The 14947-nt window shown below is 37.9% G+C and overlaps 1 protein-coding gene across 7 annotated transcripts in view; it reads right to left on the bottom strand.

Moving 5' to 3' along the window:
• TENM3 (teneurin transmembrane protein 3) overlaps positions 1-14947 on the bottom strand; it is a 1324874-nt gene that overhangs the window by 343895 nt on the left and 966032 nt on the right. The window lies entirely within an intron of this gene.

Below are 14947 nucleotides of genomic sequence, written 5' to 3'. Positions count from 1 at the left end.
CTTAGAGTGAAAAATAAAATACAAATGGATGGAAATGAGAATATTTGGAATAGAGGTGATTTTTATCCTTTCCATTCAATTCGTTCTTCTCCTTGTTAGTCTCTGGGGTTTTTTAAATCTCAATCATCTACACTACAGGCTGCTTCACACAGTGTGACATGAGAAGCATAAAGTTTTGCTGTGCACGTGTGTCTGGAGGACTACTACCTTTTTCTTTAAATAAGAAGACATTTTTTTAAAAAAATAATACAGTAATGTGACAAATAGCTTCCAGATCCTCTGTACAGACCCCAGACAGATTTCTGTATGATATGCACATACAAATATCAGTAGCAGAATATATTAAAGGTTATAGTATTTCATGCGGAGGAACTGTGAAAATAGTGATTTCATAACTAATTCGGGGGGAAACAGAAAAGAACAACCTTCACTGATAATTAAGTTTAATCATAAAGGGGGAAAACAACTTGGGAGATAGTGTGTAGTGTATTTTCCCCCACAGACTTCTAACAACAGAGACCACCAGGCTCCCAAAACACAATTCTTCAAATGTACTAGGCATAAATGTTAATGTTATGAAACAAGCAGATGGTCTGTTTAACTAGGCACATTATTGTCTGACATTTCTTATCAATTGTACTGATTCAATTCTAACAAGAGTAAATGGAGACAGATTTGCAGGAGTCTGTCTCTCAAGAAGCAGTATGTGTCTATACTTCAAGCATTCCAGAAATGTTAAAGCTAGGAAAGCGAGAGGTACACTAATGTGCCTTTTTAACAGCCTGCATTTAACTTCGAATAATACGAAGCTCAGGTAACTGCATACTGTACTTGCATCTTTTTAGTCTACATTTAAATTAAGCAAAGACTTTACCATCTTTAAGCAGGAACAGGCACTTCCTGTTTCATGTGCTAGATCTGCTCTAAATAAAGTCAAGGCTAGGGAAGTTTGACTTTATAGCTGGGTTACAACTAATACTATATTAGAATTGCTCCAGGCACTGTTCATTTTCACTTTACCAGTGGCAGGAGTCTTGATTATCTGGTAGCAAATTTGAATGATCCTACAGTGAGTGTGGAGGGCTATGCGATTCAGGCTAACATGTTAGAGTCTCTGAAATACAGATTGCAGTGTTTGAAATGCAACATCTTACATACTTAATTATATCCACAATGTTTTGCTTGTTAAAGAAATGGGCAAATTAGGCAAAAACAAAAGTAGATCACACTGCGACATGTAGGCATAGTAAGAGTGAAGCAATTAACACTGAAATTAGCATGGCATTAAAATCAGGAGACAAGGAATATATGCAAAAGAAACAATTTGCATGTGAAATACAAAGTCATGTTTTAACTGCATCTGAGAAATTATTTATAAAATATTAAGTTATTTATAAAAAAGTTCTTTATAAAAATAAAACAACTGTTCATAGTCTAGGACTATTTAGAACCTGAAAAGGTTATACACACACACACACACACACACACACACACACACACACACACACACTTCCATCTCCACCTCAAATGAACTGTTTGTACACAAACTACTGCAAAGGAAAGCTTTTGGTTGGGCTTTCCTGGGAACAAAATACTTGGGCTTGCTATAATTTGTTTCCCAGATCCTTCACTTATTATCCCAAAGACAGGTAAGAATTAGGCTGTAACACTACAGTAAAGTGTGCCCAGACAGGCTTGATGTTCTATGAAGATTTAGCATTCACATACTCTATGCTTTTGATCTAAGTTCCAAATTATATCTTTTACAATTACCATTGTGATAATTTACAGGAAAGCAATATGGAATGAACAGCTAACACTATTATTTAAAATATATTGTTTAAAAGCATATAAAAACTGGATTAAAAAGAAAGACTGTACTTTATACCTATGGCAAAGATTCAGAAAGGTCTAAGGGACTGTCCTTTGAGCCGCAAAATGGATATCAATGCTAAAGCAACTTTCTTCCCCCTGCAGCCCTGCTGTGTGAGTGGAAGTTTGCTCACATGACTCTGGGTGTCACATACATAATTGGGAATGAGCCAGTCAAAGTTCAGTACCGTACTTTTAAATTCCATTGACTTCAGTGGGAGGTATAGTGCTGAAAACTTTGGTGGATCATTCCTATCAATCACACTTTTTTAAAAAATGGAAAACTATTTCTCCTCACAGATTGCTGCATTTGTGCACTGTAAAACATGGAAGCTCCTGTAGTTAGATATAGTGCCTCTAGTAGTATAAAGTCAAGATAATTTAAACTAAAGTCAGCAATATCCAGGATAAAATACTTCTCTGAAGCTTCTATGCAGGAATACAAAACACAAATTAACTGTCATGTTTAAGCAATTATCCCTCATCAAAACGATCAAAAACCTAATTTACACAAGAGATATAGTGGATGCATTTCCAATTCTCCCTCAAGCCTCTCCAAGACAGCGTAACTGATCTAAACTAATCTAGTTGCTCATTTCATAAGGTGGAAATAAGACTAATGCTAAAGGGGCAAAAAGGAAGAAGGTTCAGGTATATTTTGAAGTGGAGTGATTTGGGCTTCAAAAACTAGAATTTTTGTTGTGAAATATCCATTACTCTATTTTTTTCTAGCTTTGAAGTTGCTTTCCAGCTCAATAGTCCACTTTTAATTTTAGAATTTCATTTCTTACTCAAAATACTGATAATTTAAATGAAATGAAAAAGTCATCTGATTTTGCAAAAAGAAATCTGAGAGGAAAGTAAAACTAAGTAAGAACTATGGGGCTACAATTTTATCTCAGTTCATAAAACAGAGATGAAATGTAAATATGGAAAAAGTTACTTAAACTGCGATGGAAAAAGTAGACTATATACAAAATTAAACTGAAACTAATTATTAAAGAAACTCTTGTAAGATGACTACTTTATTAATGAATTAATGACTGCAAGCTTTTCGGGTGCAATTAATCCATGAACAGGCAAAAAAATAAAAAAGGTGTTGTCATTTTTATCTTTTAAAAAATGTATTTCCTAAGTACTGACCCACACACAGATTCACATCTTATGTATCACACATTAATGAACACCTTGCTTCATATCAAAATAATGAAGTTCTGGCCATTGCGTTTGTTCTGTTGTTAATGTTTTAGACATGGAAGTCTTCTACTGATACTGCATTCGCTGGTGATGGTCATTCATGTGTGAACTCACCCTAAGCAAATAACTAAAGGAAGAGGTCCCTTAACACCACAGAACACATTTTCTAGCACAGGAATTGAAGAGTATGTTAATTGTTCATTAACATGCTAATACAGCTTAGTTTACTTCCCTGGTCCAAGTCCAACATTCCACCCATTACACAATACTGACTTTTGGATTGCTAACAAGCTGGTCTGAATATTTAGCTCAGAAGGTACATATTGTTGTGCTGGTGTTAATATATTATTTGATATTGCACAAGTGCTCTAGATTACACTATGTTTAAGGTACATACATAAACTCAGGTTTTCAGGTTCAGGATGAGAAAACGCATTTGAATGAGTGCAAGCAGTGAAGCAGTGTATCAATCCTTCTGCAAGTTACTAATTCACCTCACTTTATGCCTAAAGCAATCTCAACAAAATGTAGAACCTACATATCATCTCTCCTATAAACATTTGTGTAATAAAACATTATTGCATTGTTTGTTTTGTGCACTGAAATCTCCAATATCACATGCTACACTGAAGCATCATTTTTCTCAAATCATTATCCTCAACAACGTAAAACAGTCTTAATTTTACATTCTGTGTATAAAACAAGAGTGCAGGATCAAGTTTCATTTTACAGAAACTGGCATATTTAATTACTATACACAGCCATGGAATGTGTGTGTAAATGGAGAAACCAAGCTTCTATTACAGAGAAATGCTGACACATGCTTTGAAAACTAACCCCCTGGGAGACTACTTTAAAGAACTGATATGAGATAAAGATACCATGGAAAATATTTGTGCACTGTAAAAAACTATACTTTAAACAGGCTTCCCCAGGATACAGTAGTAGAAAGAAAAAAGCTGAATTACACTGAGCATGGAATAAGGTTAGGTCTGTATAAGTAATTCAGCACCAAAGGTTTCTAGCATGACCTTCAGCTTCACTCCTAGATAGTCCTTTCTCCAGAACTGTAGTACTGCTTAACCCCATACCTCCAAGATGAAGGGTGAGCCTGTTCTACCTCAGCTGCTCACACCTGTGCACGAGTGAAATTCAGATAAATAAAAGTGAGAAGTTTATTTTCATACGGGAATGCATCTGCCAAAACTTCTCCCATACTGAGAGGAGCTACTTATAAAGAATGTTTTGCCTCTGTTTTGGTTAGCATGAGAACAAGACAGAAAGCCAGGACAATATTGCTGTCCTTGAGCTACTGCTAGAATTCAAGTATGGTCATGGTTAAACCATGTTGCCAACCAAGCAAATAAAGACTTTATGGCTTCAATAGTTTGGCTTAAAAAATGGATTTATATTTGTTAATGTACCATATGTTACTTTGGAAGGAACGGCTATCTATCTAATCTTTTTCTTCTTCAAGATAATTAGACCACCACAGTGGCTACTTTGTTTCACATTGTATAAGAAAGCAGTAATTCTGTAATAACATTTTTCATACACTAACAGTGTTATGTATCTGCTTTCTAATATGAAAGGCCCTAACCTTGAAGCTTGAACCAAACTATGTATTTGGTTGAGTCCTCCGTATGTTGTTAAGAGGCTGAAGGACAGAATTATATTGTACAAACAATACTAAAATCATGCACATTGCACCACTGTGCCACTGCCCCTTTCCTCATTTTTCCTATTGGTTTGTTTTCTTGTTTGAGAATTCATATGAAATAATATTACCAATGGGATTCTGAAGATACTTCATGGTGACTTGAGTGTTACAATCCATGGGTTAATTTATACCATTCATTTTTGAAATTTGATCAATATTAATGCCATCTCACATAATAATTAATTTGGCAAATATGTAGAAGCAGAATCCCTGGAGCAATTTTCAGAAACAGCTTACATTTTGGTGGCTCATATGTATAATCTGCATGGAATCACTGATAGGGGTTAATGGAAGCTTTTTGCTATTACAAAGACTTCTAAGTGACTCAAGCGAGGGGGTTAACTGTGATAGGAATCAAAATGATCAAATTAAAAATGAGCCAATGAAAGCAATAATTTAAATAGAAAACAGTAAAGTCCTTTTTACTCCACAAGGGAACTATCAAAAAACTGTAAAGGAGCCATAAAATGTAGGCTTTTAAAGAGGAGCAGCCTTGATTGTAAACTGTTTTACAAAGCCAGAATTATATTACTGTGAAATAGTATTAACACTATACTGCATGTGCAGATATTACTGTCCCTTTCTCTTAGAGGAGTCATCTAATTTAATGTGCAAAGCACTCTGAAAAGCAGCACTGGCAACCTCAAGGTATACAAATCATCTGGGTGAATGCCAAACAATAAACCAAAAAGGGCAGACCAAGACAATGATGTTTTCAGTACTGTAATTCACTCTTGCTTCCTACATATTTTGAAATATAACTACCAGATGTATTATTATTTTTCTTGACAATCTATACCCTGCTTTGGGTTAGAGAGCAAGTGGCATTGCACATGTCAGTTACTGAGACATTTTCCAAGCTAGTAAACTGATAAATATGTTTTTATGAACTGTCAAGTGCAAATAGGTCTTAATCCATTGGAATTCTGAACCTAGACAAACTAATTTCTGAAGCCAATAAGATGGAGGGAAGAGGTTATTGGTTTATGTGTGTCTTTGCCCTACCCTTTCTCCTTTCTCTCCTATTCCCCCTGGGTGAGCAGAAAATAATGTCATTGATCTGGGAAGGATGCAGGATTCATCTGTCCCTGGATCTTTCTGAAACTAGGGATGTGTTGTGACCAAAAGACTCATCTGTAGCCTTTATAAGCAGTCTGATCCGTTTCAGATCTGCTCCATGTCATTTTGATTCTATTCATTATTTGGGTCCAAACTGAAAACTGGGGATATGAGAAAGATACCACTCTGTAAGAAACTTGCCAAAGTTCAGGAAAATAAGGGCTAACGTGCTAATGATTTTACCTTCATTATAACAAAACTGGGAAAGTCAGAGTCTCACCCCCACCCTCTTCTTGGAAGTACCCTCCATGAAGAAGAAGAAAGAAAGAGCTATTAATTTTAATTGCTTGTTAGATAAAAGAATGATTAGGAAGGAAGCAGGCCATCCCAGCCCACTCTCCAGAACAAATCTGGTTATTTACACCAACATACCTGCCCTAAATCACTGTGATTGGAAATTGCTTCAGAAAACAATTCACCGCGATTAAAAGCTAGACTTGCTCATCAAAATGAAAGATTTCCCCGCCTCTCCCCTTTTAAGCTCTAGGCACTTCTCCAGTCAGCTTGGTTTACTTTCTTGGGGAAGGGAAAACATTGCAATGCATTTTTCAGAGAACTGAAGCTGCAGTGCCGCTCAGAGCTTAGGGACTCCCTGATCTGCAGAAATGCCTTGTTAACAGCACAATCCCAGTTGGAAATTTGAGAACTTTATCTGAATCACCCTTATTCGTCTCATACCTTGAAGTACACATAGAGCACACCCCTGCTAGAAACTACTCCATTAACATGCTGTTCACCGTTTTGGGGACGCTTGGGCCAAAACACAGTAGATAAACCATAACATAGCAGCTCTTCATTTCTGGGTTAAAAAACAAACAAATAGGAACTAACGTACATGCAGATAAACCTAGGATTGTGTCTGAGATGACCGGTTCTCTCCAGTTAGAACGTGGTCAGAAAAGTGTGTGTGTGTGAAGGCCTAGTAGTTCCTGTGAACTTGCAGCACACTTTCATTTCTGCACTATGCACAATGAGGAGAAGAATGCCCATTACCAAAGTGGAATCATACACAGAGATGGTATATGTCATACTTCAACAAAATAACATTATTCCAAATGCAGTTATTTCTTTGGCTCTAACTAAAATCAGGGAGTACAAATAACCAACAAATGTCTGTGGTATTCCGTTACAGTAATGTTGTTTCATCGATTGTGTAATATTAATATTTTGTTTTAAAATTGAATTAAAATTTAGAATTATGTCAGCTAGTATTGTGAGGGTGTGGCATATTAAAATTTAAGGAGCTTTTGAATCTAGCCAGTGCTATTATAGACCAATAATGAACAAAATTTCTAAGAAATTTGTGACAAGTAAGACACACTGATTACCAGCAAAGTCTGAAAGCAAGAAGACATAACACAAGTGGCTTGAAATAAGAGAAAAATGACACATACTCTCAAACATTTCTACACCAGCAAAAAGCAGAAAAATAGTACATAGGCTCCAACTGATTCTTATAAAAACTGATTATTCTTTTTTAAAAAACTTGAAAATATGGTATCTATCTCCCTTAAAATGAAGGGCATTAAATGTTTCACAACAGAAACACACAAATACAAATCTGAATTATAAGCACGCACACAAAGAGAAGGTTCTCTCTAAAAAAGATGGGGAAGGGAAAATTACAGATTACTCTAAAAGCCCTAAATACATATAAATTATTGTTGACTCATATTGCAAATGGCTTGTCCACTACTGTTCATCAAATAAAGATAAAAAATATTTTTTCAATCACTGTTATCCATCATTGTGGTAAACAAGCAAAATGTATACTCTGCCATCTGCTAGCTATTTTGTAATCATAAAATATCATATAATGTAATCATGAAACACTATTATTACTTACTTTTTCAGTTTATAAGCAAATATGTCTACCTGCTAGATGATTTCATGCTACTGAGGGGCTTGAACCTTTTGTGCTTTTTACTATCAATCTAGCCATCAATCTAAGATGAGACTGTCTCCAGTTCAGTCCTCCTGCATTTGGAAAATGCTCAGTATAGCAGTACTCTGTTTGATCCCTGAAGAGATTGCATGAAGAAAAGGGTCAGTAAGTGATCCAGCTGTCAGGACCCTGAGCAGTTCAACAGTCAAGATATATGAGACTGACTGCTTTTGTTCATCAAACCAACTTCTTGTATGCCACCAAGTTTGAACACAACTGTAAATCCCAAAAGAAATCTTCTACGTCCTCTGTTGCATTCCATTCATTCATTCAAATAAATCTTGCACTGGACTATGAGCCGCTATAATATACATTACAAAATTTTAAAAGAAATATATTCAAAATAGTTTAGAAAAAGAATTAGACAAATTAAAGTTCTGAACTTTAAAAATATATTTCAGTGCAGAACTGTTTAGACATATAAAGAATAAGATCTGCTATATGATTGACAGCTGTGCTGGCATAATATCATAGTGCATAGGTTTGCGGGAATGATTATTCTAAAAAACTATTAACTAATTATTAAGGTGTTTTTTGTCATCTACCTTCTACCCATTATACTATTTGACAGAGGTTGCATTAAAGGGTCAATGCTTGATCAGCAAATATGGGGCAAGAAGCCAAATACTTTATATATTATGCATTTGAAACACAAATTGATTTATCCAGTCACTCTCCCAACCAACCGAAGTATATGCAGTTACACAAGTCTTGAAACGAGCATGTGAAATTCAAGATATATACTGGCAATTGACTAAATAAAAATAAAAACAAAAATCAGGATCCATGGAAAGCAGGTGTTATAAGAAATATGTTCCATACAATACCCACCCTGCCTAGACAACAGTCTCATGCTTCTTGTAATCCAACAGGACAGCAGGTAATTAAATTGCCAAACCACAAAGTAAGAAGGTACAGAACATTGTCAGATTGCCTGAGCAATGCGAAGACACATTCTGTTCTCCCCGACGTCAATGCGCACAATGTTGCTTCATTTTCCCATAATGACCACACTATGAGGCCAAATCCGATTTGCTATCATATTGTTACTTGGTACAAAACCCTTGACTGGTTGGGCTCATGTAGTGAAATAGAACTGGAAGATCAGCAGAGAGAGAGTGTGAACACACTATCATATGTGACCCAGTATATATTTTACAGAAGAACCCTCATGAATCCCATATTTTCCCTTTCATACTGATGGTCACATTTGTCCTGTGAAAGAAGGGCAGCACCTCAGATTTTACTAAATTTGCTATGGAGCTGTCAGCTCAATTAAGTCCTTATCTTGTCCTTCATTAAAGGTAAAGGTAAAGGTACCCCTGCCCGAACGGGCCAGTCTTGACAGACTCTGGGGTTTGTGCGCCCATCTCACATCTATTGGCCGGGGGCCAGCGCTGTCCGGAGACACTTCCGGGTCACGTGGCCAGCGTGACATCGCTGCTCTGGCGAGCCAGAGCCGCACACGGAACGCCGTTTACCTTCCCGCTGGTAAGCGGTACCTATTTATCTACTTGCACCCGGGGGTGCTTTCGAACTGCTAGGTGGGCAGGCGCTGGGACCGAGCAGCGGGAGCGCACCCCGCCGCGGGGATTCGAACCGCCGACCTTTCGATCGGCAAGCCCTAGGCGTTGAGGCTTTAGCCCACAGCGCCACCCGCGTCCCTCTTGTCCTTCATTAGACATCACGAAAACACCATTTACAACACTCCTGAACCAGTGACAGCTCTAGTTACTTGCATTCCATTTTCACGTCATTCAGAACATATCTTCAAAGGATACTGATGGGTTCTATTCCTCAGAACAGTTCCATTCCTATAATCATGACAAATGACAGTGCCTTGTGGACAATTCAGCAGCTATTTCAATTTTAGCCTCCTAGCTGGCTTGAGGCTTACATAATAGAAAAGCAGTGAATTTATTTATGTAACATGAATCCACAAAAGTATGCTGCCTTCTTCTGGACCTTCCTTGGGCACTGTATGTTCTTAGGAATACTGTCCAACTCCACATATGAAGGTTGCCCTAGCACCTTCAACTCAAACAAATTACTGAGATGTGGAAATAGCATGGTATCACACAGAGCTAGCTGTAAAGAAAGATGAACGAATGCAAAATGCAATTGCAACATTCATTGCTGGTGCATTAGAATAAATCTCCAAGGCTAAGAAATGCCCCCCCCCCCAAATAAACATATGAGAAGACTTTATAGTACACAGAGATTTAGACATTCCAAAGGCTTTTTGCAAAGCCATAATCACTGCATAGTGATTCATAGACCATCAAAACTTAACAACACATGTAAAAACCAAGTGCTGATTTAAAGGCAAAGAACATCAGTGGCTTGAGATTCCCAAGCGGAAAAGGTTTCACATTTCTGGACAGAGCTGAAAACACAGAACTTTTATTTTTACCTTCTATTGCACTCTATCTTACAGTATCAACAAGAGGCCCTAAAGTGAAGCAGTGGGTCTACCAACTGGGCTTAAACAGCTTGCAACTTTATTAACAGGCACAGAGGAATATCAATCAGAGCCACAACATAAACTTGATGCCCAGTTTAGTGGGTAACATTGACAATTGTGATGCTGAGTTTTATAGCCTTATTCCCAGCCTGTTACCCCTTTTAGATATTTGGGGATTTTACAAAGATAGATAGATAGATAGATAGATAGATAGATAGATAGATAGATATAGATATATAGATAAATAAAAATTGGTATTTAATCAAACTCCCTCTTTTGGTTTCTAATATAATAATGTATAATACCACTAGACTCCATGTTTACATAACTAATTCTTCATTCTTCACTACTGAGCTTTTCAAGGACACCTTCTGTTTCCAAATGAACATTTTACAAACAGTTTTATTTCAGAAGTCAAAGCCAACCTACCCTCTACATCTATTATACTGTATCCTAGTGCCAAAGTTGCAATATGATATGCAATAGCACCAAAATACTCTAAGCAAGCCAAACTAAGCCTCTTTGCTTAAGGTTTTCAGCTCTGCAAAACGTCAGCAGCTATAAAGGGGTTGTTTGTGGGCATGAAGCTGACCTGAAGCCTAGCAATTATTTCCCCAACCTTTGGGTGCTCGTGGGCACATTTGGAATTCTAATAAACTGTCACAGACATCACAAAATACCAATTTCACAAAAGAAAAACTGGTGATACTCAGAAACACCTCTCAAAAGACTACAGCCAAAACACCAAAGCACACACACTCCGAAAAAAGGAGAAGGAAAACATCCCCCAAGCAGAAACACACTGTAGGCAAACTCCCATCGAAAAATGCCAAACCTTCAACATGTAGGTATCATATCCTTCCTATCCCCAATAATTGAACAAAGCAGGTAAAAACCACGTGAAGAACATCCAGGGGAAAACCCACAGACCACAGAAAAAAATTTTTTTATTACTTTTATTACTTTCTTGCCTGCCTGCCTGCCTGCCAATCTGAGAAAGCTGGGTAGACCAGAGAGCCCTGTCAGCTAAACTGCTACCACTCTTCCATTATGTTCCCTCTATTCTCAGGAGGAAGAGAAGCCTGAGGATACAATGCAAATACTTATGAAGGGACAGAGAGAGCATCTAGCTTCCCCTGTGTCTCACTGAAGCCCAAGGTAGCTTGATTTTTTCCGTCAAATCCTACCATTACACACACAAACCATGAAGTTAAATAGTCTAGGTATGTAAGGGTAAAATCCTCCTTTGAGTCTGGCAAGCACATGCAGGAACCCCAACACCCAATATTAAGTAACAGGAGTGATGACAAATGGAAAAGACAGAATCTTGCTTCAAGAAAATGAAGAAACATTTTAGAAAGCTAGCTAAGTCTAGGAGTGAGTATGCTAACGAAAGCTAGAGTCATTCTCACAAGCAACACAGCCCCTTTGGTTGATGTGAGGGACAAAGGAATGTGGGCAACACTCCCATTTTAAGGCCTCTTGGTCCAGGTGGGTTCTGACTGAAAGGTTGTTCTGACCAACCAATCAAATGCATGGCATATAGCCAAGGAAGGTGCTGTTACCACCTGGGGAAGTTGTGAGCTGGACATGTCATGGTGCTAGTTACTACTGGACTAGCTCAACTTTTCTGTCAGACAACCAGCTTGTGAATTTGAGGGGAGACAGGACACCTCCACTTACACATTATGAAGGACTAGAGAAACTGGGTAAGCTCAAAGGGACAGGCTAGGTATAGACCAAAACTGCACAACAGCACCACCCCCCATAATAGTGAAAACATCACCCTGGTTTCCCCGTCCCTCAAATTTACCAGGCAGTGGCAGGGATACCTCTAGCTTCCCTGTCCTCTTCCTTTCTTTACCTACAAAGAATGTCTCTGGGCCCATGTGGAGCTCAGAGGCTTTCTGCAGACAGACAGGGAAGAGTACATGGCTGCTGGAAGCCTATTTCAGTTTCTACCCAGTCCATCCACCCAAGTTTTGTTTTTTTAATAAAGCTGTGTATGTATTCACACACTTGGGAGACAAATGGAGTGGGTGCTGTGTGGAGTGTCTGGGGATGCCACAGCATCTAGCAGGACACATGGATACCGTTCTGTCAGTAGCAAATTTCCTAGAGCATGAAAGGAAGCTTAGCATATTTGGGGACTTGAGCTGCACTGTGGTGAAACCAAACCTTATGAGGAAAGAAGATTCTGCACTATTCTGTGATTGTTCCTCCTATGGCCAATCTCTCTGTTCGTGCAGACAACCAGAAAATTATTCACAAGCCTCCAAACCCTTTCCAGCAAGAGGTGGAACATCTGAAAAGTGTGGCATCAGTTTGAGATTATTGTATTAATAACTATTATCTGTCAAGCTACCAAATAACGCAAAAGCAAGTGAAAACATTCATTAAACTGATTGAATAGTATGCCTTATGAATTCTCCATCTGTGTTTAGTCCAGACATGGCCAAACTTGGCCCTCCACATGTTTTGGGACTACAGCTCCCATCACCCCTAGCTAACAGGACCAGTGGTCAGGGATGATGGGAAGTGTAGTCCCAAAACATCTGGAGGGCCAAGTTTGGCCATGTTTGGTTTAGTCCATAGAAAGTTTAGAACTTTCTGGTGTGTGTTAGTGTATACGTAGGAGCTTCTTGCACATTCTATTCAATGTGAACTATTTCTAGTATTACTTCAGAGTAACCTTGTATGAGTCAAATACATAGAGTCTGCGTTTTCTTATCAATGTTTGTTAATATCTGGTCCATGACTCCTTTAAGAGAAACAGTCATGACCTAGGAAGTTGTATATTGCTGTGCTGTATTCTCAGCTAGAAGTAAAGGGCTAGGAAACTGAAAGTTGGAGCTTCTTGAGCCTTGTGCACCAAATCGCTCACTGTGCTGTTTTCACTACCCGGCTGCAGTTATATGGATTTTTCAACAGGAGATAAATTATAAACATGAAGATTAAGTCTGTAGAAGGACTGGGGAAATAGATGAATGGGTCAAATAGTAAGTGTTAGCTAAACCAGCACTTTCTTGTAGGAGGAAACTGCTAAACTGATAGCAAGAAAGTACGCATTAAAGAAGTGAAAGGTGATGTTGAAAAAAGTTGAGACAAATGAGACAAAACAGCAGTTATATAAGTGAATTGTACAAAACAAATAATAAACACTTTGGTCTATATTCTATGGTAACTCCCATGAGTATTTGTTCATTGACTGGAGATACAAAAGCTGAGACTATGGGATGTATGTGCAACTTTGGAGTGTGTGTGCAATTGGAAGGCACACTTTGATATGGGCTGCAAGGCACTGTGGCTTAAGGAGAAATGCTGTGATGCCTGTGAAAGGATTACGTGAAAAGTAAAAGGTCTCTCAGGGACAGGAAAGTGAAAGATATTTAAAGCTTTGTATTAGAAGAATTCAATAAACAGGAAAGAAAATACAAGAGACTATATAACAAACCTCTCACTTCTGTTTAAGATTTCAGCCCATCCAAAGACAGCTCAGAAAGTTAAATGCATGTGTTGAGGCTAGTCACATTTTCACTTTGTATAAAATACAAATGCATCTGGGTGCAAACTGGAAGATGACGGAGATGGACTAGTGTAGTGTCTAAGAATGCAGGCTTGATAAGAGAAGTCCCAGGTTGATAACATCTTCCCAGGCTGATCTTCTCATCTGTCTTCCAACCATCAACCAAACTGAATACTGAGGATTATAATAAACTGAAATATTAAGGTGGCTGGAAGGAGGGAGTCTGAAGTTTGCAAATCAGTACTTGAATAAATAACACAATAAAACAAACATCCTTTTCTGAAAGCAATAGCAATATTCTTTCAAAGTCACCAGTAGTTTCAAAGTGTTGATGTTGACCTTTAAAGCCCTAAATGGCCTTGGCTCTGTATTCCTGAAGCAGCAATGCCATCTCAATCCCTTTCTTAGTAGTGGCCCTCCGCCCAGTGGAAAACCTTCCCATCAGATGTCAAAGATATAAACAACTATACGCCTTTCCAGAGACACCTGAAGGCAGCATTGTATTGGAAAGTTTTTAATATCTGATGTTTTGGTGTATTTTTGCATTGTTGTTGTTGTTATTCACACAACCATTAAATAATGAAATACTTTTGAAAGAAACAGTTACCTGGTTTCAAAAGCCTAACACAACATTTGACTTCACAACTCCTCTCATATGGTATTTTATCTAGTTGTCAACTTTTATATCACACAGTGTATACCCACATGTAGGCATCATGTTAATCTAAAACCCAATGCATCTTAATAAGGACTAAATGGTCTCTAATTTATTCAATTATTTATTAAGTTTCTATGAGCTCTTTAAAAGCTTTAGATAATATCCATAATAGTACTTTAAATTATAGAGCAAAACTGCTTTGGACAAACAGCTGTGTAATAAAAGAGATGTATGCTCAGAGACGACTATGTAAGTCATATGCTAATTCACAGTGGCAGCAAATAAAATGTGCCATTCACATCTTTTTCCATGCTACTACAAACTCCTGAAAACCATATTTTCAGCAATGCAGAAGCAAATAAAATGGCAGTGGCCGACCCATGTGGTGGGCAATAATGGGCTTATCCCATGGTGTGATTTCCATGTGGACGCAATCTCAAATAGTT

This window comes from Podarcis vaucheri (assembly GCF_965113315.1).
Source record: "Podarcis vaucheri genome assembly, chromosome: 9".
Lineage (NCBI taxonomy): Eukaryota > Metazoa > Chordata > Lepidosauria > Squamata > Lacertidae > Podarcis > Podarcis vaucheri.
This window is presented reverse-complemented; position numbering and strand designations above follow the sequence as displayed.